Raw genomic sequence first — 23,753 nt, 5'->3', positions numbered from 1 at the left:
TGGGTCTCATGCTTAGCCCAGGTGACTCCACCTGGGGCCCCTTTTTTTTTTTTTACAATGGCTATAATCACAGTTCTAGGTAATAACAATCATTGGTGAGGATGAGAAGAAAGTGTCCGCATACACTGCTCCTGGGAATGTAAAACGGCGCACAGCCAAAAAGCAGAAATAAGCCACGTGTCAATCAAGAGCTGTAGATAAATAAAAGGTGGCACACCTATACAAAAGGACATCATTCAGTCGTGAAAGGAAATTAAGTTACTGATAAACGACAACACAGATGAACCTCTAAAACACTCTGCCAAGGGAAAGAAGCCAGACGCGAAAGGCCACATATGGACTGATTCCATCTGTATGAAATACCCACAATAAGCAAATCCATGCAGACCAAAAGAAGATTAGTTGTTGTTTAAGCCTGGGGGTGTTGAGGGGAAATGGGGCGTGACTGCTAATAGGAGGAGGGTTCTTCAGGGGTTAGTGAGAACTTTCTGAAATTGATTGTGGTGATCATGGCACAATTCTGTAAATATGCTAAAAATCATTGAAATATACACTTCTTTTTGATGGCTAATGAATTATATTTTGAAAAAGCTCTTTAAAAAAAAGACACACTGGTTCAAAAAAAGTTTTTTGGGTCAATCTATGAAAAGATCAACAACCTAAAAGAAAAATAGACAAAGTATGTGAGCACTATACTGGAAAAGAAATACAAGTGGCCCTCAAATTTATGAAAAGATACCCAGACTTACTCATAATGAAATAAATGCAAATTTAAGCTGCACAAAGATGCTGTTTTTCTCCTCTCAAGCTAGGGAAAATCCAACATTTTGGCACACTTTTGGTGAGACCTAGTGAAACTCCTCTCATAATGGGCTAGTGGGAGAGAGAACTGGGACAACCCCAAGGAGGGCATGAAGGTTAATTTTATGGGTCAACTTGACTGGGCCAAGGGACGCCCAGATATTTGATCAAACATGATTCTGGGTGTGTCTGTAAGGGTGTTTCTAGATAAGATTAACATTTGAATCAGTGAACTAAGTAAGGTGGATTACCCTCCCTAATGTGGTGGCCTCGTCCAATCAGTTGAAGGCCTCAGTAGAACAGAAGGGCTGAACTTTCCTTGAGTAAGAGGTAACTCCTCCCGCCTGACTGCCTGGAACTCAGACAGTAATTTTTTTCCTTCCTTCAGACTCAAATTAAAACGTCAGCTCTTTCAGGGTGTTAGGCCTGCTGGCCTCCATGAAAGTATTCTATCACCTCTCCTGGAGTTCCAGCTTGTCTATGGCAGATTTTGGAATTTGTCAGCCTCCATAATTGTGTGAGCCAGCTCCTTACACTAAATCTTATATTGTATTGTATTATATTATGTTATATTACATATGTCCTATGTCCTATTGTTTCTATTTCTCTGGGGAGCCATGACTAATACAGAGGGCAGTTTATTCAGTGCATACATCAGTACTGTGCACATGCGTGGGCTTTGTCCAGCAATCACGATTCTGAGAACATCCAAGGGGAGACTCGCAGGTGGTAGAAGGAATGACCTTTGCACAGTCATCTGCTTGCGCGGCAAAACACGGGAAACAGAAGTGTCACAGGGCACAAGTACATTGTGGTGAAATAAACCGTATGTCTGAACACTGTGTACCTTTAAACATTATATATAAACAAAGTTCAACAAGGAAGCTCTCTATGTAATGACAGGAAAATAGTGCCAAGATATATAAGTTAAATTTTTAAAGGCGAACACAGAGCAGGGGCTATATAGCACGTTTCTTTGTACATGAGAAAGAAGGGAAATAAATACATACTGTTTTTTGCTTGTATTTGCATAAGGAAACATTTGAAGGTAATCAAGAGTGGTTACCGTGTGTCAGATGGAGCAGGGGTGGGGTAAGAGTTTTCCCTAGACACTTTAAAAAATATTGATTTGATACTTGAGCCATATAAATGAACATACTCCCTATTCAAAAATTAAATATCCTCCTCGTCCATCAGCCGTGTACTTGTTCCCTGAGCTTGAAGAAACTGAGACCCCAAGACGGTGGCGTCTGTCTTGGTCATTATCATGCTTCCCAAACCTAGGAAAGGCGTGGCACACAGCAGGTGCTAGAGAAATACATTTGGGATGAATGAATAGAGAGAAACTGGAAACGAACTAAAAGTAAGTGTGGATAAAATGAGAGTTCCTGTGGCCAGGATTCCCACCTGGCTGTGGTTGACTAGCTCAGTGCACACCTGTGGGCAATACATGGCTGTTGATCCTATATAAAGAGCTCTGCCCAGTGCTCTGGGTGTGACATGGTGGCAGGGCTGCAAGGCTGCAGGAGGTCAGAGCAGAGGCCCAGAGGACGGCTGTGCGGGCAGAGGGGCCCAGAGGCAGAGACCGACCTGCTGTATGCAGACTCGGTCTGAGTGGAAGGGATTTTAGTGACTGACCTGCCACCTGGAAATAAAGTTGGGTATAACCCTTTCACCCCAAGAACGTTTGCTGTCAATTTCTTTGGTCACATTGAATCCATAGTGAACTTGCCCGGGGCTGAAACCCACTGGCAAGACAGTAAGAAAAAACAGAGGATGCTTGAAATAAAACAAGTGTGTTCAGACTCTGGAATACCATAAAGCAGTTAGGAAGGAGGTAGGTCTACACCAAGTGATTTCGAAACATTAAGGGAGGTGGGAAATCCCAGAAGCCAAGTTCTGGAACTACATCTACAACCCCATCTGGTTCGGTAAAAGAGATCCCTAAAATTATAGATATGTATGAGGTGTGATGTCAAATGTGAGAAGGTCTGGAAGACTATGCAGCAGACTGACAATTGTGGTTACTTCCAGGGAGGGGAGTTGGATGGGGTGGGGAGAGAGGTGACCTGGGGGCTTCTGTGCAGTTTCCATTTATTCCCAGTGTGGGTAAAATTCTAACATTTCCAGAATATCTCGCCTGGCTTTGGGGCATTTGCATATCCTCAGGGGTGGAGAGAAGTTCATCTCCACCTCGATGGGTAATTACCTGGGCGTGTCTGAACCTGAGAGTTTAAAGGGAGGGACTTGCTGGCTTGCTTGATCTGGAGAAGAGAGAGAACGCCTGGACTGCAGTTTGTAAGTAATAAAAGGGTTTAAACTTTATTTCTCCCTTTGACTGATTTCGGTTTTTAGAGGTATTTTGCCCTGGGATTTCCTCTCCCTGGATTTACACCCAGTAAAGCAGAATATCTGGCCCTGTTAAGTATTTCATAACCATCGGCTGCCTTCACTGCCTGGTGTGTTTTGAGATGTTTTGCATAACCACCTTGATTGGGTATGTTCTCTGTGTATTTACCAAACAGTTGTATTTTATTTTTGATTCATCCCTGGTATTGTTCATCTGATGCCTAAGAATGTGTAGATTTTCATTTGTTTCTGTTTAATCATTTGGCTGAGGCGGTGTATCAGCAACTGAGGCACAGGTTTCTGGAGCTTAGCTTGAATGACTCGTGTTAGCAGCTGTGAGGCCCTTCAAACGGCCTCCGCGCCCTCTTCTCGGGAGAGGCGGCCCGAGGGTTCCTCCGCTGCTGTCTTCCAGTCGGCTCCAGCCCAAGTTTCAGCAAAGCCTTCTCCAAGCCGGGCTTTGGGTTCTGGTGCTGATTCTTCTAGCATGTGGAACTCTAGGACCCTAAACTGGCAACACCAAGAGAATGCATCTATTACTTGGGGAAAATGAATCACGTTAAATCAAGAAAAACAACAGAGATGCATGTATACCACATGACGTGCTTTCTGCAAGGTCGCACGAAAGGAGGGTGAAAGGTAATAGAAAGTGGCACAAAAGGCCACAAGGAACTGAGGCCTGTGTCGTGAGGTGGTGAGACTCCAGGCAGTTTTTAAAAACTTTCTGTTTCATGGTTCGGTGCTTCCTGTTTTCCCACAACAAATATACATTAATGGGGCAAAAACTAATGAGGGGGCCTGCGCAGCGGGCTCTGGAAGGCACTCCGGCTCAGGGGCGGGGAGCAGGGGACCTCGGCCGTCGGGGTGGCTGCACGCCCCTGGGCCCCATGGGGCCGCCCCGTCTAACTGGCCTGCAGCGGGCGCCGCGGGGAGCTGGGGCCCGGTCTCGGCCACCTTTCCCTCCACCAGGCCGCCCCCAGCGGTGGGCCCGGGACGGCCCCCTTGGCCCAGCCGTCCCCGAGCCTGCGGCGGGCGCGGGAGGGGGCTCCGGCGTCGGGACCGCCCACTGACCTTGCTGCAGGAAGCGCGGTGAGGGGAGCGGGCGGTGGGGGCTTACCTGACGCCGCCTCCCGCCCGGCAGCCTCGGTCCGCGGTCCCCCCAGCCTCTGCAGAGCCCCGCCGCGGGCCTGTGCCTCCCTCTCCTTCCCTAGCCCAGCTCAGAACCCCGCGCCCCTGTCTGCCCAGCAAAAGCAAGTGACCCCAAGGAAACAACCAGCGCCTTTGGCGACCAGCTGGAGCCCAGCTAATTTCCCTCTCTCCATCCCGCACGAATCTCGGCGGGCCGGCAGGGCAGGCCTTGGAAGAGGACCCCAGCGCAGGCCAGGATCTGGAGCCGGGCGGGGGCGCGGAGGGAGTCGCCTCGGATCTTAGAATCTGGAACCTCCCCCCTGGGAGGACCCCACGCAGGGATTATCAGTGTATTGGGGGAAATCGGGGGGAGGGGGGCTTCTTGGAGCAGGGGGTGTCTCAGTTGGGCTTTAAAGGCTAAGTGGGAATTTTCTGGGTGGTAAGGAGTCAGCATTGGGTTTTATATCAGGGTTAAGGTCGAATGGGAGCTCTGCAGCCCCCCAACCCCCACAGTGGGAGCTGGTGCCAGAAAGCTGTCATCTGTCAAGAGTGGGCATCTGTCAAGCATTTGGATGAACAAGATGTGATCCATCCCCACAATGGAATGTCATTCGGCCATAAAAAGCAATGAAGTCCTGGGAGGGGATTCTCAAGATGGCGGTGTGAGTGGGGTGGCGGAAATCTCCTCCCAAAACCATGTATATTTTGAAAATACACCAAATACAACTATTCCTAAAAGAGAGACCAGAAGACACAGTACAACAGCCAGGCAACGTCTACATCTGCAAGAACTCAGCATCTCAAGAAAAGGGTGAGATACAAAGCCGTGACCTGGTGGAACCAGAGCACTCCCCCCACCCCAGCTCACGGGCGGGAGGAGAAGAATCCGAGTGGGGAGGGAGTGGGAGCCCAGGGCTGCTGAACACCCTAGTGATCCGCCCTAGTGATCTGCACAGGGAGTGCAGATACATCGCATGGTGTGCTGGATACCAGAGAAGCAGAAAGGGAAAACCCGAGACAGAGACTGTGAGCAGGTCCCTGCAGCTGGCAGCCCTGGGACAAAAGAAAAGCCAGTGCTTTAAAAATCTTAAAGGGACAAGGGTTTAACAGGTGGAAAAATTCAACCTGGCACACTCAGTCCAGCAGGCTGGGAACTTTAAGCAACTTCAGGCGCCCTAACCCCCTGGAGGCAGTGCAGCTCCGAAGCCCCTGACAGTGATAAGCAGCCTGTCATTCATTTCCACCCGCCGGCACTGCAAGCAAACCGGCTGACCTGCCATTGATGCAGACCAACCGGGGAGCAGCCCCTCCTACAGCAACCACACAGCATAACACAGAGGCTTCTCCCTGTGTGCGGTTGACCGGCACAGACAGTGGAGACCACCACAGAGTCCAGGAGGCACAAAGGGACTTTGTTCTCATAGCAGAACACAAGCCACTCGCCTGTGACCCCTACCAGTGCCCTAAGCCATCCCAAGGGCCGCCCCACCCATGGCAGCACAGGGGATTAACCCAGAGGCTGCTCCCTGTGTGTGGGTAACCAGCACAGAGCTGAGACAGGCAAGGCGACCACCAAGCAGGAAGGGACTTTGTTCTCCCAGTCGACACACATGCCACTCTCCAGCGACCACTCCCATCGCCATGAAAAGGCAGAAGAACCTTGTTCAGTCCAAGGTCCCTCAAACACCAGAGAGAGGGCTTGGTGGGACTGAAATCACCAATCTTTCTGAAAAAGAATTCAAAATAAAAGTCATAATCATGCTGATGGAGCTACAGAGAAATATTCATGAGATAAGGGATGAATTCAGGAGGGAGGTAACAAATAAAAAAAAGCAGTGGAAGGATTTAAGAGCCGACAGGATGGGGTGGAAGAGACTGTTGATGGAATTGAAAGCAGAGAACAGGCACACAGAGAAGCTGAGGCAGAGAGAGATGAAGGGATCTCCAGGAATGAAAGAATATTAAGGGAACTGTGTGACCAATCCAAACGGAACACTATTCGCATTATAGGGGTACCAGAAGAAGAGAGAGAGAAAAAGGGATAAAAAGTATCTTTGAAGAAATAATTGCTGAAAACTTCCTCAGTCTGGGGAAAAAAATAGTCTCTCAGACCATGTAAGTTCACGGATCTCCCAACACAAGGGACCCAAGGAGGACAACACCAAGACACATAATAATTAAAATGGCAAAGATCAAAGACAAGGACAGAGTATTAAAGGCAGCCGGAGAGAGAAAAAAGGTCACCTACAAAGGAAAACCCATCAGGCTATCATCAGACTTCTCAGCAGAAACCTTACAGACCAGAAGAGAATGGCATGATATATTTAATGCAGTGAAACAGAAGGGCCTTGAACCAAGGATACTGTATCCAGCACGATTATCATTTAAATTTGAAGGAGGGATTAAACAATTTCCAGATAAGCAAAAGTTGAAGGAATTTGCCTCCCACAAACCATCTCTACAGTGTATTTTAAAGGGACTGCTCTAGATGGAAGTATGCCTAAGGCTAAATAGATGTCACCAGAGAAAATAAAACCACAGCAAAGAAAGTAGACCAACCAAATACTAACTAAATGCAAAATAAAATCAGCCATCCACAAAATCAGTCAAAGGAAACACAAAGAGTACAGAATAAAACACCCAACCTATGAAGAGTGGAGGAGGAAGAAAAAGAAGGGAGAGAAATAAAGGATCATCAGACTGTGTTTATAATAGCTTAATAAGTGAGTTAAGTTAGACAGTCAGATAGTAAAGAAGCTGCCCTTGAATCTTTGGTAACAACAGATCCAAAGCCTGCAATGGCAGTAAGTACGTATCTATTGATAATCACCCTAAATGTAAATGGACTGAATGCACCAATCAAAAGACACAGAGTAATAGAGTGGATAAAAAAGCAAGACCCATCTATATGCTGCCTACAAGAGACACCTCAAACCCAAAGACATACACAGACTAAAAGTGAAGGGATGGAAAAAGATATTTCATGCAAACAATAGGGAGAAAAAAGCAGGTGTTTCAGTACTAGTATCAGACAAAATAGACTTCAAAACAAAGAAAGTAACAAGAGATAAAGAAGGACATTACATAATGATAAAGGGCTCAGTCCAACAAGGGGATATAACCATTATAAATATATACATGCACCCAATACAGGAGCACCAACATATGTGAAACAAATACTAACAGAACTAAAGGAGGAAATAGAATGCAATGCTTTTATTCTCGGAGACTTGAACACACCACTCACTCCAAAAGACAAATCAACCAAGCAGAAAATAAATAAGGACACAGAGGCACTGAACCAAACACCAGAACAGATGGACCTAACAGACATCTGTAGAACTCTACACCCAAAAGCGGCAGGATACACATTCTTCTCCAAGTGCACATGGAACATTTTCCAGAGTAGACCACATCCTAGGCCACAAAAAGAGCCTGGTAAATTCAAAAAGATTGAAATTCTACCAACCAACTTCTCAGATCACAAAGGTATAAAACTAGAAATAAATTGTACAAAGAAAACAAAAAGGCTCACAAACACACGGAGGCTTAACAACATGCTCCTAAATAATCCATGTATCAATGACCAAATTAAAACAGAGATCAAGCAATATATGGAGACAAATGACAACAACAGCATAAAGCCCCAACTTCTGTGGGACACAGAGAAGGCAGTTCTAAGAGGAAAGTATGTATTAATCCAGGCCCACTTAAAGAAGGAAGAACAATCCCAAATGAATAGTCTAAAGTCATAATTATTGAAACTGGAAAAAGAAGAACAAAATGAGGCCCAAAGTCAGCAGAAGTAGGGACATAATAAAGATCAGAGAAGAAATAAATAAAATTGAGAAGAATAAAACAAAAGAAAAAATCAATGAAACCATGAGTGAGCTGGATCTTTGAGACAATAAACAAAATAGATAAACCCCTAGCCAGACTTATTAACAAAAAAGGAGAATCTGCACACATAGACAGAATCAGAAATGAGAAAGGAAAAATCATGACAGACACCACAGAAATACAAAGAATTACTAGAGAACACTATGAAAATCTATATGCTAACAAGCTGGATAACCTAGAAGAAATGGACAACTTCCTAGAAAAATATAACCTTCCAAGTCTGACCCAGAGAGAAACAGAAAAGTTAAGCAGACCAATTACCGTCAATGAAATTGAATCAGCAATGAAAAAACTACCCAAGAACAAAATCCCATACCAGATGGATTCACTGCTGAATTTTATCAGACATTTAGAAAAGACATAATACCCATTCTCCTTAAAGTTTTCCAAAAAATAGAAGAAGAGGGAATACTCCCAAACTCATACTATGAAGCCAGCATCACTCTAATACCAAAACCAGGCAAAGACACCACAAACAAAGGAAACTAGAGACTAATATCCCTGATAAACATAGATGCAAAAATACTCAACAAAATATTAGCAAACTGAATTCAAAAATACATCGAAAGGATCATACACCATGACCAAGTGGAATTCATCCCAGGGATGCAGGGATGGTACAACATTCAAAAATCCATCAACATCATCATCCACATCAACAAAAAGGACAAAAACCACATGGTCATTGTCACAGACGCTGAAAGAGCATTTGACAAAATTCAACATCCATTCATGATAAAAACTCTCAACAAGATGGGTATAGAGGGTGAGTACCTCAACATAATAAAGGCCAAATATGACAAACCCACAGCCAGCATCATACTGAACAGCGAGAAGTCAAAAGCATTTCCTCTAAAATTGGGAACAAGACAGGGGTGCCCACTCTCCCCACTTCTTCTGAACATAGTACTGTAGGTCCTAGCCATGGCAATCACACAAAACAAAGAAAGGGCATCAAGATTGGTAAGGAAGAAGTCAAACAGTCACTATTTGCAGATGACATGACATTGTACATAAAAAACCCTAAAGATTCCACTCCAAAACTAATAGAACTAATATCTGAATTCAGCAAAGTTGCAGGATACAAAATTAATACACAGAAATCTGTTGCATTCCTATACACCAACTAGCAGAAAGAGAAATCAGGAAAACAATTGCATCAATAAGAATAAAATACCTAGGAATAAACCTAACCAAGGACGTGAAAGACCATTACCCTGAAAACTACAAGACACTCTTTAGAGAAATTAAAGAGGACACTAATGGAAATTCATCCCATGCTCTTTGGTAGGAAGAATTAATATTGTGAAAATGGCCATCCTGCCCAAAGCAATATACAGATTCGATGCAATCCCTATCAAAATACCAACATCATTCTTCAACAGACTGGAACAAATACTTCTAAAATTCCTATGGAAACACAAAAGATCCTGAATAGCCAAAGCAATCCTGATAAGGAAGAATAAAGCAGGGGGATCTTGCTTCCCAACTTCAAGCTCTACTACAAAGCCACAGTAATCAAGACAACTTGGTACTGGCACAAGAACAGACCCATAGACCAATGGAACTGAATAGAGGGTCCAATTATTAACCCAAACATGTATGGTCAATTAATATATAATAAAGGAGCCATGGACATACAATGGGGAAATTACAGCCTCTTCAACAGCTGGTGTTGGCAAAACTGGACAGCTGTATGTAAGAGTGAAACTAGATTACTGTCTAACTCCACACACAAAAGTAAACTCAAAATGGATCAAAGACCTGAACGTAAGTCATGAAACATAAAACTCTTAGAAGAAAACCTAGGCAAAACTCCCTTAAATATAAACACCAACAATGTCTTCATGAACATATCTCCCCAGGCAAGGGAAACAAAACCAAAAATGAACAAGTGGGACTATATCAAACTAAAAAGCTTCTGTACATCAAAGGACACCATCAATAGAACAAAAAGACATCCTACAGTATGGGAGAATATATTCATAAATGACAAATCTGATAAAGGGTTGACATCCAAATTATATAAAGAGCTCACACACCTCAACAAACAAAAAGCAAATAAGCCAAATAAAAAATTGGAGAAGTGTCTGTTCATATCCTCTGCCCAAGAAGAAATTCAGGTGGCCAACAGGCACATGGAAAGATACTCCACATCCCTAATCATCAGAGAAATGCAAATTAAAACCACAATGATATATCACCTCACACCAGTAAGGATCACCACCATTCAAATGACAAACAACAACAAATGTTGGCAAGGTTGTGGAGAAAGGGGAACCCTCCTACACTGCTCGTGGGAATGTAAATTAGTTCAACCATTGTGGAAAGCAGTATGGAGGTTCCTCAAAAAGCTCAGAGTAAAAATATCATTTGACCCAGGAATCCCACTTCTAGGAATTTACCCTAAGAATGCAGCAGCCCAGTTTGAAAAAGACATATGCACCCCTGTGTTTATCGCAGCACTATTTACAATAGCCAAGAATTGGAAGCAACCTAAGTGTCCATCAGTAGGTGAATGGATAAAGAAGATGTGGTACATATACACAATGAAATATCATTCAGCCATAAGAAGGAAACAGATCCTACGATTTGCAACAACATGGATGGAGCTAGAGGGTGTTATGCTCAGTGAAATAAGCCAGGCAGAGAAAGACAAGTACCAAAAGATTTCACTCATCTGTGGAGTATAAGGACAAACCAAAAACTGAAGGAACAACACAGCAGCAGACTCACAGAACCCAAGAATGGACTAACAGTTGCCAAAGGGAAAGGGACTGGGCAGGAGCTTGAAGGAGAGCAAAGCTGGTGACAGAGGCGGGCCAAGGCAAGGGGCCTGGGGTTCCAGCTAGTTTGCGGGGCAGATGGAAGGAGGCAGGGGAGACATCTGAGAACAAGTCCAAGGGGAGAAGAGAACCGGGGGCAGGCGGGACTCACAGGCCACAGGTGAAGAGGGTTCCCTGGTGGGGAAGATGGGGCAGGATGGGGCCTGGGGAATGCTCCAGGGCCAATGCTCACTGGCGAGCCTCAGGGGGACCATTGCCAGGGGAGGAGGGGATGCTGGGTGAGCTGGAGCAGGTGGAAGAGGCCTTGGAGGACCTCATGTTCTGCAAACACTCCCTTGCTATCTTCCTGCCTGGCATCTGCAGGCACTCAATAAAGGCTTAAAGTTCTCCCACCCTTTGGAGAAAGCTCCACTAATGAGTTCTGTTATTTGACCCTCCTTTTATAAAGAAGGAAGGCCCTTCAGGACAAGAGGTGGCTAGAGGGGGCAGAAATCAGGGGGCACTGGAACCCCGGTGGTTTCTCGGAGGATGGAAACCAAATATGCGTGCTCCATCCTGCATCCAGAGTCCTGAGGTGCTTCCTGCTTGGGATGAGGACCAAGGAAAGCTGCCGTCAGGCTGGGCAGAGCCACTGATCTTCTTGGCCATCGTAGGACTTGTTTAAGAAAAAGGAAAATACGTGAATACTTTTAATATTTGAGGACATCAGTGCTGCTGTACAAAGCTGAGTGTACAAACTGTGGCGTACACTCTGTGAATCTTGTAAAAACTGGTCCCACTGTTTACCAAGTGGCCTCTGCCAGTTCCAGAGGCTTACGGGTGTGGGAGCCCTCAAGTCTGCCGTCAAGGCCCCTCCTAGTGTTGGCACTCTGCAGGAATGCTAGAGGACGCTCTGGCAGAGGCCAGCCTGTCCCTGTGCACCCCTGGGCCTCTGTCCCCACACTGCCGTCCTAAGAGGTTCAGCACCTCATGGCCGTGGAACGAGCCCCTTTGCATTGAAGGAGCCCAGACTCCCAGGTGCTTGCAAGGCCCTTCTCTACCACCCTCAGGCTCTTCACACCCCGAGATGCCCTGCATGCAAGGTCAGCTCCCTAAAAGGTACCTGGCTCTCAGGTGCGTGATGTGCCCCAGGATTCTCAACAAGCTAAACACGGGACTCTCAAACACAAAGAGGGCACAGGTCAGAGATGTAGGTCCATCAGTGAGGGACCCAGCAGGATGGCAAAGCCGTTCAGAGGAGAGTTCTAGAGGCTCTGAAGGAAGAGAAGGCCAGAATATGACCCCGGGACTGGTTAGGGGCTATGGGATGACAGGAAGTCATCATATCGGTTTTGCCCCCCTTCCGCCTCCCCCCACTGCCCCGCCTCCCAGTCTCCACCTGCCCCTTCCTGACCCAGAGCTCCCAAAGCGCTTGTAAATCCCTAAGTGATTAGAGCCCTGGGAGCAGCTTTGTTCTGAGACTTGTGCACCTCTCCACCTGGCCTCCGCTTCTCTCCTCCCTGACCTGCTGGCTGGCTCCAGGGTGACCCCAAGGTCACAGCTGCTTCACCTCCTCTTCATCTCATGACCACCTGGATGGTCTCACCTTTGCCACCAGCAGTCAATGCCCCACTCACCTCTACGTCGTTTTTTATTTTAAAAAGTGAGGCCTAACATACAGGTAGCAGAGAGCATTAAGTGCATGATCTTAGGCATATAGTGCAACGGATTTTCACATCACGCCACCAAGCCCCGCTGCAGGTTCCTCACGCGTTTCTGAATCAGTATCCACCTGGTCACTGATATGTACCAGTTACATCACCGGAACCATTCAGTGCCTACATTTTATGTGTGCATTTTATATGAGATCTGTGAGATTTATCCATGCTGTGTGTGCCAGAGGTTTCTTTTTTCTTGCTCCTTATTATTAGTGTATTGAGAGACCACAATTTATTTATTCATTCTACTGTTGATGGACATTTGGGTTGTTTTTGGGTTTTTGTCCATTTGTGTGGGTCTTCTGTAAGCATTCCTGTACGAGTCTTCACGTGGACCTATCCACTTATTCCTCTCTGGTGTACACCCAGGAGTAGGATTGCTGGGTCATGGGGCAATTAAGTATGTATTTGTGTTGTTCTGAGCCCCTTTCCCTGACACATGGTCTGGCTGTGTTCGTGCAGCTTGCCTGCATGTGCGTTATTACCTCATGTCCTCAGCAAACCTCCATGATGCTGGCCGAGCAAATACTATCACACCCTGATGTGGAACTGCCGATATTTACTCACCGCCTCTGGCGGTGCTCAAAGTCCAAGTGTAAAGGGGCTTCCGGCTCTGGAAGGAGAGGGAAGCACAGAACCCTGAGATTACAAAACTGCTTCCTATGGGAAATGGGAGCTGAGTTCCAAAAAATCTCACACACTTTTGGATCTGAACCTGCTGAGAGCTGCCAGCAAGAAACAGGCTGGCAAGACAGAGAGGGACTCAGCTGTGCTCTTGGCCGGCCAGGAGGGCTTCACAAGTTTTGCGTTACAATTGTCTCCCTAGGCTGGACAATGGTATTGCAGGTATGTTTTTAAAGAATAATCTTAATCTTTTAGAGATTCATTCTCAAAAACTTGTGGACAAAACAACAGGGTTTCTGGATTTGCTTTAAAGAAATCAAGGCGGGGAGGGGTAGGGGGTCAGGGGCAGAGGCAGAGACAAACACCGTGGCCTCGCTTAGTGCGTGTTTGACCTGAGTTTGGCTGTGTAGGACCTTATTGTACTATTCTTGTTAACTGTTTATGCTTGTATTTTTCCATAAAAAGATATTTTTAAAGTAAAAAGAGAGGGAACTCTCCTAATGATAATAAAAACTTTACTACATGTGTGTAAAAAAGGCTTCCTTGTACCTACAATAGGCAGCTGCTACAGTATGTCCCATCCAAACAGCGAAGAACGGGAAACACAAACAAAAGCAGAGGTTGAGAATGATTACTCTAGTTTCTGGGGCCGACTCTAGGGTATTTTTGGCCCAAGGGGGACTCAGGACCAGGCCGGAGTTCCCCAGGGCCCTAGTTCCTGGGCTCTTTATTAATAGACACCGCCATGCTGCCCCAGGGAGCTGCAGTCCCCCGGCGCCAGACTCCAGAGGGGACCGAGGCCTCCGCAGGCACCTGGAGGTGCCGGCGGGCGAGGGCTCATTACCGCCGCAGAGAGCCTGGCTACCCGCACAGGCCCTGGCCTGCAGGTGGCACCGAGGAGGCCTGGGAACAGACGGGGCACAGAGCCAATCCCAGTTACCGAGCAAGGGAAAAAGTGACCTTGGGGTGGAACTTGCTGACGGCCAGGGTTCCAGGGAGTGGAGGGAAGGGCACGTGAGGTGAGGGTGACAGCCCAGCTTCCCAGCCACAAGCCGGGAAGTCCCACGTGCAGGTGATGCTGGAGCAGCTGGGGTAGGTTCGCTGCAGCTGCGGCCTGGCAGGTGTGCCCTGGCCTAGCCCACCTGCCTTTATGGGCCGTGAAATCTTCAGGGTTGGGTCTTGGGGTCACTGGCGAGCCAGACGGGAACCAGCAGAGGACTGAGAGCTCCAATTTTTAACTTCAAAGAAATTCATATTAAAATAAGGGAAGATAGGGAGGTACCTACCCCCTACCTCCAGGATTGGCAAAGACTGAAAAACAGATCATGACAGCGCTGGTGAGCTCCCACAGACCAGGCTGTGCTAGCGTGTCACCCTGGCGCTTCACTTTCAGGGATCGGCAGAGAGAGAGAGACCCTCCAGGACGCACACGGAGGGCCAGTGCAGCTTTATTTATACTTGCGGTGGTCAAGAGGGGGGGCTTAAATGTCCATGGAGCAGGTTGAACGGTAAAAAACGCGGCCATGTGTGTGCCTCCACAGGGAACTCTGTCCAGGACACAAGCCCAGTGAAAACAAGCGCGTTACAAACAGCACACAGCCTATGGCTTCACTCAAAACGGCTCGGAGGGCGCGCCCGCAGTCAACTGCGGTGGCGGGGCGGGGACAGGAGACAACTTTCATTTTCTCTTTTAAACTCTTCTGCAGTAACTACTACACAATACAGACAGAAGGACGGAGGCGAGCGTGGAATTTTTCATGGACAGGAGTGATTGACCATTAGGAGAGCCGGGTCTTTGTTCATAAAGCTGATGAATTCGCGGAACACCTGCTGCACGAAGGACGGCAGCTGGGGCCTCGGGAGCACTTCCGGCAAGGACGGGGCGGGGGCCGCTCACCTGGTGGCACCCCCTCCACCAGCAGCCGCCCTGGCTTGGACCCCGGGTACGGCGGGGGCGCAGCTTCCACTCCCGGCCCCTCCCCGAACTCCGCGACCTGTACGAGGGTCTCTTGGTCTCTGTCCCCACCTCCAGGCATTCCTTTCCTGGCACCTACTGTGCTTTAGGCGCCTGAATAATTAGTTACGAAATCTCTCCACCAAAGCCCCGCAAGGGACGTATTTTTGTTTCAGTTAGATGAGGAGGCGGCTCAGAAAGGTCACCGGAATTCGCCTTAGCGTCTTGGCCCCGCGCGCCACGCTGCCTCCCCGTCGCGTCAGCTCTCAGTCTGCGGATAAGGTCCGATCTGGGGCGAGGGCTCAGGAGTCAGGCCCGGGCTCTGGGTCGGGTCCATCTTGGCAGGGTGAGCTGCCCAGGTCAGCAATCCTTCCCCCCGCCGGGGCTGGGATCAGCCATGTATGGGGTGCCGTGAGGATTCTATGCGCAGTGCCTACAAAGTGCGACCGTGAGCTAAAAGCACTTTTACGGGCATGGCCCTAATGAGTCGGCCCATTTTTCATATGAGGAAACCGAGGCTCGCGGGTCAAGGAATCTCGCCCATAGGCCCCACGCCGGCCGAGCGAAGGTGGCGTGTCTGCGAATGAGCCTCAGTTTCCCCACCTGACCCGCTCCCGGGGCAGCCCAGCCGATGCCCCGCCCCTCCCGGTGCCCCGCCCCACCCCGGGAGGCCCCGCCCGCCCGCGCCGCAGCCCCGCGCGCCGCAGCCAATCGTCGGCGGCCGGCGTCGGGTGCACTCGGCCTCGCCCGTGGCCCACCGGCGCCCGCTCGCTGCTCGCTCACTCCGTCGCCTCAGCCGCTGCCGAGCCTCCGTCCGCCGATCGGTGAGGCCGCGCGCCGTGGCGGGGGCGGAAGGGCTGCGGCGGGTTTCAGGGCGGGAGGCGCGCGGCGCGCGGGGGCTGGCGGGGCCCGTTCGGAGGCGGGAGGCAGGGGCCCCGGCCGAGCCGGGGCGCGCCAATGGGAGCCCCCAGAAGCCCCCTCGGACCGCCGGGTCTTAGAGAGCCCGAAATGGGAGCGCGGCGCGGACTCCCCAACCCCCCGCAGTGGACTGGCCGCGGGAGGGATGCTCAGCCTTCTGGATTTGGCAGGACGCTGCCCGGCCCGAGGCCAGCGGGGCCACCGGCTGCCTTCCCTGCCCCGTGTCACCCCCACTGGGTCTGGGTGGTGGTCCGCCGGAGGGTCGGACGGCCCGCGGGCGGGCACAGTGCGGGAACTCGGGGCGTGGCCAGCTCCTGTTTGCCCTAATCGCACCCCACTCTGCGGAGCGGACTGGGTCTGGAGCCGCGTCCGAGGGTCAGTCAGTCGGGCTGGTTCAGTGCGACTGCGGGGAGGATGCTCGGCCTCCCTAACTTGGCGCGGAGCCGCCGGCCCCCTCTCGGTCCCGTCCCATCCCCATCCCTCCGGGCTTGGAGTAGGTCTGACTGGCCTTGCAGTGGTCGCGGGCGGGTCGCCAGCCGGAGCCAGGGGGACGCTCCGCACTCGGGGCTCCGCCGGGCGTCGCTGACCTCCTCCGCGCCAGCCCCCGCAGTGCAGCCGTCGGGACACGCCCTTGGCGCGGGGGCTCCGGCGTAGTCCGAGCGCCCGCGGTGGAAGATGGGGGCGCTGAGCCGAGGTCCCAGCTTGCGGGCGCTCCCCGACTCCGGGTGCGGCGCTGGGTCCCGGGCAGGCGCGCGGCCGGGGAGCTGCAGGCGGGGCGTGGGGGGGGCGTCACGTGACCGGGCCTGGGTGCCCGATGCCCGCGCCCCCGGACGGCGCGGCCAGGGCGCAGGAGCCCTGCGGAGGGCGGCCCCTAACCCCACTCCCTCCGGAAGCCAACAGCCAGTTTCTTTCGTTTTGTTCGGAAAGGCGGAGGGTCAGCCTCTTTATAATGTAAATTGCTGGTTGGCTTTCGTTAGAGCCCAAGGGAACAAAGGTGAGAAATGATCGCACTTTTTTCAACACCGACAGTTAAAAATCCCGAGTAATTAACCACATTGAATACAGACCTAATATTCCCAACTCTGAACAGACTTTCCGGTCCCTCTGCGGTTCAAGAAACAGGTAACTCTAAGTTACCCAAGTAAAAATGACAATCAGTTTAACCTTTTGAAATGTGTATTTGTTACACTGTTTTCTTGTTCAGGCGTCCGGTTTCTGGTCATTGCAGATACTCAAGCATGTTTATTTCCTTCTGAACCTCAAGCCAAATGAATAAAAAATGGCTGAAAAACACTGGCCTTTTATTTGTGCCAGCAGGCATCAAATACGCCCTTCCCAAAGTGTTTAAGGTGGCAGTGCGTGCGGCGGGAATACGAGGACTTTGATGCCGATGACAGTGCTTCTCGTGGAGGCGAGGGAGCGCCTGGGTGTTAACCTGCCGGGCCTGTCGTATCCGAGGTGCACTGAATGTGGCCTGCAGATGTAGGGTTTTGGGTAGTTCCGCACACCTGTGAGCCCCGGGGGCTCCTTTTCGCATGTAAATAATTGTTTCCTTCCGAGGCAACGCTGCTAGACCCGACTTAGCACTGCACACTCCATCAGAACAGCTGTTGGAATCAGGCAGAAAAGGGGGCCAATTTTAGGGGCTCACATACTTTGTATCGGAGTGCCAGAAATGGGCATCACGCAGACCAAAATAACCTTTCGAGTTTGTACTGAAAACAGGCTGCCTAACTCAGAGGTGAAAGGAGTAACTTGGCGTCCCTGCTGCGGCCGCCCTTGGCCCGGCCCGGGCCAGTGGTCACCAAGCGGTCAGGCCTGGGCCTCCGGGGCTCCCTGGGGCGCAGAACGCGTGCCCGTTCAGAGTGCCACCGTTACGTTCTCCCTGGGCTTCGCACCGGGCCCCTTCCAGACGCGCTCTAGGCTCGTGGGGCTGCCTTTCTGGTGTTTCTCCCGCCTCTACGCTCTCGACTGTCCCTAAGCCTGGCCACGCGGGGCTTGGCCTTGCCAGGAAGGGGAGCTTTATTTCGCCCGCTGTGGCCGGGGTGGCAGCGCCTGGGACGCGCGCCAGCCCGCTCCGGAAGGTCTTTCTGCCCGGGCGGGTGGAACAGGATCTGAGCGCCCGGGACGCGCCGGGCCGGGGGTGGGGCTTGCGCTAACCTTTCCCCTACTTTTCTCCGCCGTCACGTGACGCCGCCGGGCGGGGGCGGGGGCGCGCAAGCCGCAGCAGCAGGCGGTGACCGGGAAGCGGTCCAAGTCGCCGGTTAAAGACGCAACCTGAACTCCAAAGGCGGTGGGAAGGTGGGAGGTGGAGACGCGGTGCTCCGGCCCGGGGCTGGTTCTGCATTTCGGTCGGGTGCATTTTTTTACTTTGTTGGGAAAAAAATGTTTAGTCACTCTGCATGGTTATTACTGGCAGCCCAGAGTTCTATTGCTGGTGGAAGCCTCAGCTTGTGTTTGCGTTCCGGAAGGGTTGGTGCTTTTAAGAATAAAATCGCGTGAGCTGGTATGTTGACCGTGTGTTTCAGGGTTCCTCTGTCCCGTGCTTTAAGGAGGCCTCCTTTCTTCCAGTGGCCTCAGCCCCTCGAGCTTTCCCTGCGAGGACTTCTCTGTTTTAAAAATAAGTAATGCAAGCACAGGGCACAAAATGAAGGCGGTGCAGACAGGAGTACAGTGCAGAGCTGGCCTCTGCCCTCCGCGCCCCTCTCTAGAAGGCCACCGCTTCCACAGTTTCTTGGGTGACTGTAGATAGCTTAGGCTGCACAGCGTGTGTGTGTGTGTGTGTGTGTGTGTGTGTGTATGTATGTGTGTTTATTTAAATCTGTTACTTAAGAAATATTTTTTACTTGTTGATTTTTAATAATTTCGTTGCCTTTTGTGATCTTCACCTTTTGCCCCTTGCAGGTATTCAGGGGGCATTGGGTTCCCAGAAGGCCCTGGTCTGAGGCCAGCTTGACCTTTTGGAGTAAGGTGACGTGGGAGCCTCAATTCTGTGGAAAGTCCATCCACCTTTACTTTTCTTCTAGGGGGTTGTTTTTATGTCCAGGAATGTTTTTAGAAGTTAATAATTGAAAGGAATGAGTAGTGCAGCCGAGGGAGGTGTGCCTCTCAAGGTGATGTACAGCAGGGTCGTTGCCTCGGGAGGGTTGGGAAATAGGGTGGCTGTTGCTCCGTTTCCGCAGGATTATCAGCCAGTTGTTGACACCAAGTTTAGGTGCAAAGGAGAGTCTTCCCTACCCCAGATGCGGTGGTTCCCTCCCCCTCCCCAGGAACCTGAGTGTCACCGTGGGTCCCTCCCAGCGGTCCTGCTGTTTCGGCTTTCCGTATGGCCCCTGAACTTGCCTTCATCTCCATTTCCTTGAATCACAGCAGGCATTTGGGTGTTTGTTGAATGAAAGACAGAACGTGTGAGCACCCTTTCACCCTGAGTCGCTGCGTGTGCTGGTGTGGTGGGGGGACCTTGGGGCCCAGGAAGTAGAACGCGGGTCTGTGTTCCCCAGAGCTTGTGCTTCTGCCCTGTAACGGGCTGCTGTGCAGGCAGAAGGCCTGGGTGTTACCAGCATCCACACCCATGCCCTCTGGAGGTGGCGTTAGATCAGCCATGTGTGTTGACGGCTTTCCGTTTCCTCATCTGTAAAGTGGCACCTTTGGCACCTGGCCTCTGTATGAGGGTCCGGTAAGAGCCAGATGTGGAAATGCCTGGAGGCTGTGAAGTGAATACAGGCTCTAGCACACAGTGTGGTTGCAGGTGGGGTTTATGGCTACTGCTGCCTTCTGCTGTCCCCACATTGGAACTTGTGATCTGACAGGTTCAGTTGCACTTGTAGGTGAAAAGGTGAACAATGTGTATGGGAAATACGGGGCACCCCTCACTCCTGCCCAACCTTTATGGGGCACCCCTCACTTCTACCTGACCTATATGGGGCACCTCTTACCCCTACCTGACCTCCCCACCTGTGGTGTCAGGAACATTTGTGGGACAACATCCTGGTACGAGAAGAGGTTCAAGCCCCTCTTCATAGGCGGATGCGTGCTGCGGCAGTCTGTGCTCACGCCTAGCGCCGTGCTAGAGGCTGGAGGCAGGTCCTGCTGGGTGTGTGTGTCCCCGCATTGGAGGCAGAACCAGCTCAGCTGGGCCAAGCAGCATGCCCCCAGGCCTTGGTCCCCAGACTGCGGAAGAGTGTGTGGCGGCCGGCAAGGTCAGTGCCCTGCCCACCACCAAAGGTGACACCGCAGATCCTCTGCCCTGTCTCCTCGCAGGAGTTCCTTGCCTGGGGGGTCGGCCCAGTGCTATGCGGCCTAATTCTGCCCACGGAGGGATCTGGGCTGTGCTCCTGGAGACCCTGCCTGGCATTCATGGCCGTGCTAAGCTGTCACTTCCTGTGGGTAATCTTTCCTCAAAGGATTTCCGATGCAGTTGTTTACACTGGATGAGATGGGCTGCCGTTTGCTGGGCTTTAATAGAAGGCAGGGCCTGCGCCTAGCAAATTGTGCAACCCTAGTGGACAGACTGGAGCGTGTGAATAATTTTGGAGTTGGCACCCGTCCTGTGTGTAGTTATGTCGTTTTATTGCCGACTGTAGTCGCATCATTTTGGTCACAACAGAGTGACCTAATTTAAATCTGTGTGTTGTAACTTTAGGAAGCTTAAGTGCAACTTTGGTGGAGTACTTATCCTTAGTTTGGTAGGTAAGGGCATGAGTTTTAGACTTGGGCCTGGGTGTGATCCCCCCTCTGCCATTTGCTGGTTGTGATCTCAGGCGAGTTTCTTGCCCCAGGGCTTGGTCTTATTTCTCATAGTAAATGGGGATAACGGGTCCTACAGTTCTAGTGGAATTCAATGCAGGTAAAGTACACATCACATTGTCCAGCATATGCCAAAGAGTTGGGTAGAAGGAATATTTTGTCTCTTTATTGTCAAAAGCACAAAATGAGCCTGTATGCCGTGTCTCTGCCCCTGCCTACCCGCCTTCCTCCCTTTCTATCTGTTGGTTTCAAGGCTGTGTTAAAAAAAACTTGTGGTCACATAATTTAGTTAATATGTTTTGGCTGCTATAAAGACAGTTTTCTTGGAAGTCTGTTGTTGAATGGCGAATTTTATTGTTCGTTTTATTTTATAGAGGTGATTTCCACATCTCAGTTTTCCCTTGGCCTGTTGAAATCTGGCAACATGCTTTGCACTGTGATGACCTTTCACCTCCTTTCCTTAGCCTGATGCCTGTCCATACCCTGGGGGTGAAGGCTACTACTCATGGAGGGCAGCTTGGCCTCTGTGAGGGCCAGATCTCCCCCTTGAGGGAAGGGGCCCTGTCTTACCGAAGGCGGCTTGATTACCAGGCCACTGTTATGATCGGCAGGCCGTTGACTTGTCAGGTGAAAGGTTTTTAGCTAAAAGGAACTGAGTGTGAAGAAAGGACAGAGTAAACACATTGGAAAAACAAAGTACAGACCGATTTATTGGCCAAGAATTTTGGGGTGGCCTTGGATAAAGCCATCAAAATTGGGGTGATCTTACACACATTGAGATGGTGCAAGATTTTGCCCAAAATTGTTTACTTGACATTCATGTTGGAGACCTGTCTGTGGTCCTCATGAATTGTTTCAGAGAATCACAGAAGGCTTCTTGTCCTAGAGAAGCTTACACCTTATGTTGGGAGATAAGACGAATAATTTACAAATGAAAGTCATTTGCCAGCAAGTGCAGGTAAAATGACTAAATGAAACTGGTAGAATTCCCCTGCTTCGGGGATGTGGGATCCACCCGGCCCTCAGAAGAAGGGAGCGTTAAGCAATGTGTGAAGCCAGAGGTAGGTATTGAGAAAGAGCAGAAGGCATCCCAACCAAGAGTCGAGAGTCGGAGTGAGCAAGCCACAGGGCAGGGGCCTGGCCGAAGCGGTGACCCGGAGAGGGGGCTCGGGAAACTGTAGGAAACAGCCATGTATTGGCCAGAGATGTGAATAGTCAAAATTGTTAAAAATCAGTAGGTTTTTGTTCTCGACTGGAGCGTCTCATCCTGGATCTTGGTGTTTTTCTGTTTCTGAGAGCCGATTAGTGTAAGGTGCTTAAGCCTTCTGGCCCAGGCCTCAGAGAGCTCTCTCCTTCGGCGGCCTTCGGGATTCCTAAAGCACTGTCTCCTGGTTCCCTGGTTCAGCCTGCAGGTGCGCGACCCCGGTGTGTTCCAGGCAAGGAGGTTTGTACAAGTCCACCGTCAGGTGGGCGCTCTCCTCCTGATGTGGCCAGATTTGATTGCCGGGCTGCCAAGGAAAATAAAGAGGCCTACGGCCCCACGGCATGCCAGGCCACGGAGACAAAGGTGTGCCTTCAGCGTGTGGGGTGAATTTCTGGACCTGTCCTCAGCAGCTGGTGGGGGGTGGCTGCCATAAGCAGCCGCCTCCAGGTTCCCTCTGAGCTGGTCTGGGGGTCTGCACACACGGCAGGCAGTGGCCTGCCGTCATAACAGTTCCCAAGGGGCCTTCTCCCATCACCTGGCTGGGGCTTCTGGGGGAAGGGTGGCCAGTATGTGTCACTAGAAGGAGTTCTGCTCAGGATTCTTGCCTGGAGGCTGCTAGTAGTTGCTCAGTGATGAGTTGAGGGAACAGGTGGGTGATGGGACAGTCCAGCTTTTCTCTCTCACCTGTGTTTTCTCATTTCCTCTTTGCCACCTTCCCCCCCTCTTGCTGTTCCTGCCAGCATGCATGCGGTCTCCTCTAGCTCGCCAGGAACTTGGGTACAGGTGTGCGCTGTGCCATGTGGGTGGAGCTCAGTGTAAACTGCATCCCAGGGGAAGCCACCTCTCTCCGTCCAGGGAGATAGGTGCCCAGGTGGGGATGGTATGGGGCGGGGGTGCCAGATTGCCTTTCAAAATGAGCAGGTACCTGTGCCTGAGTCAGCAGAGGGGCGAGGCATGGCATAAGGATGGCTTTCACCCTGTGTCTGGGCAGGGCAGGTGCCCGGGTGAGTCAACTGGGGGTGATCCAGACAGGGGAATAGTGGGGCGGGCATGGGAGAGGTGGGAGACCAACTTTCAGTCGACTGGTTTCGGCGTGCGTGGGGGTGTGCTTGGGTGCCAAGTGTGCACAGGTAGCGTGGGAGCCCAGGCAGAGCCCTGTGATATCCGTCCCCCAGGGCACAGAGGGGCTGGAAGAGGAGCAGAGACCTCGCTCAGAGCCCGGAGAGGGGTGAGTGGCAGCAGCAGATAAACTGGTGAGACGGTCCACGTGCTTGGTGGACCTTGTCCAGGAAGAGGAGGAAACCGGACGTGGGGCCAACTCTGGGCGCTAACGGTCTATTGTACGCGGCCTGGGGCACATGGCCGAGCCCCACCAGTCCCAAGAGGCTGGGGGTGGGGGTGGGAGGGAAGCCGCTGCTCACCTGACCCTTGGGACTCTGTGTTCCCTTTGCTGCCATCCTGGAAGGTTGAAGGAATACAGAGAAGAGGCTGGGCAGTGTCAGTGGCCCAGATCCAGACGTGTCCTGGCCTGCCAGCTGGCCCCAGGGTGTGGGCTTCCCAGCCATGCTGACACAGTGACAGGACAGCTGTGCCTGGTCTGGGTCGGATGTGCCCCAGGACCCCAGCAAGGCTGCCAGAAGGGGACAGTT

The 23,753-nt window shown here is 50.8% G+C and overlaps 1 protein-coding gene across 2 annotated transcripts in view; it reads left to right on the top strand.

Annotated features, from left to right (window-relative positions):
• Positions 1-15,911: 15,911 nt before the first annotated feature.
• Positions 15,912-23,753, top strand: part of CPT1A (carnitine palmitoyltransferase 1A) — a 47,540-nt gene continuing 39,698 nt past the window's right edge. The window contains exon 1 of one of the 2 annotated variants that reach the window (XM_073217237.1): positions 15,912-16,060. The gene's annotated coding sequence lies outside the window, so the exon portion shown is untranslated. Of the gene's footprint in view, positions 16,061-18,539; positions 18,661-23,753 lie in introns of those variants that run through there. The other variant, XM_073217238.1, reaches the window with a different exon arrangement.

This window comes from Manis javanica, chromosome 11 (genome assembly GCF_040802235.1).
Source record: "Manis javanica isolate MJ-LG chromosome 11, MJ_LKY, whole genome shotgun sequence".
In the NCBI taxonomy this organism is placed as follows: domain Eukaryota; kingdom Metazoa; phylum Chordata; class Mammalia; order Pholidota; family Manidae; genus Manis; species Manis javanica.
The sequence above is the reverse complement of the archived record's forward strand: the minus strand, read 5'-3'. Positions and strand labels throughout refer to the sequence as shown.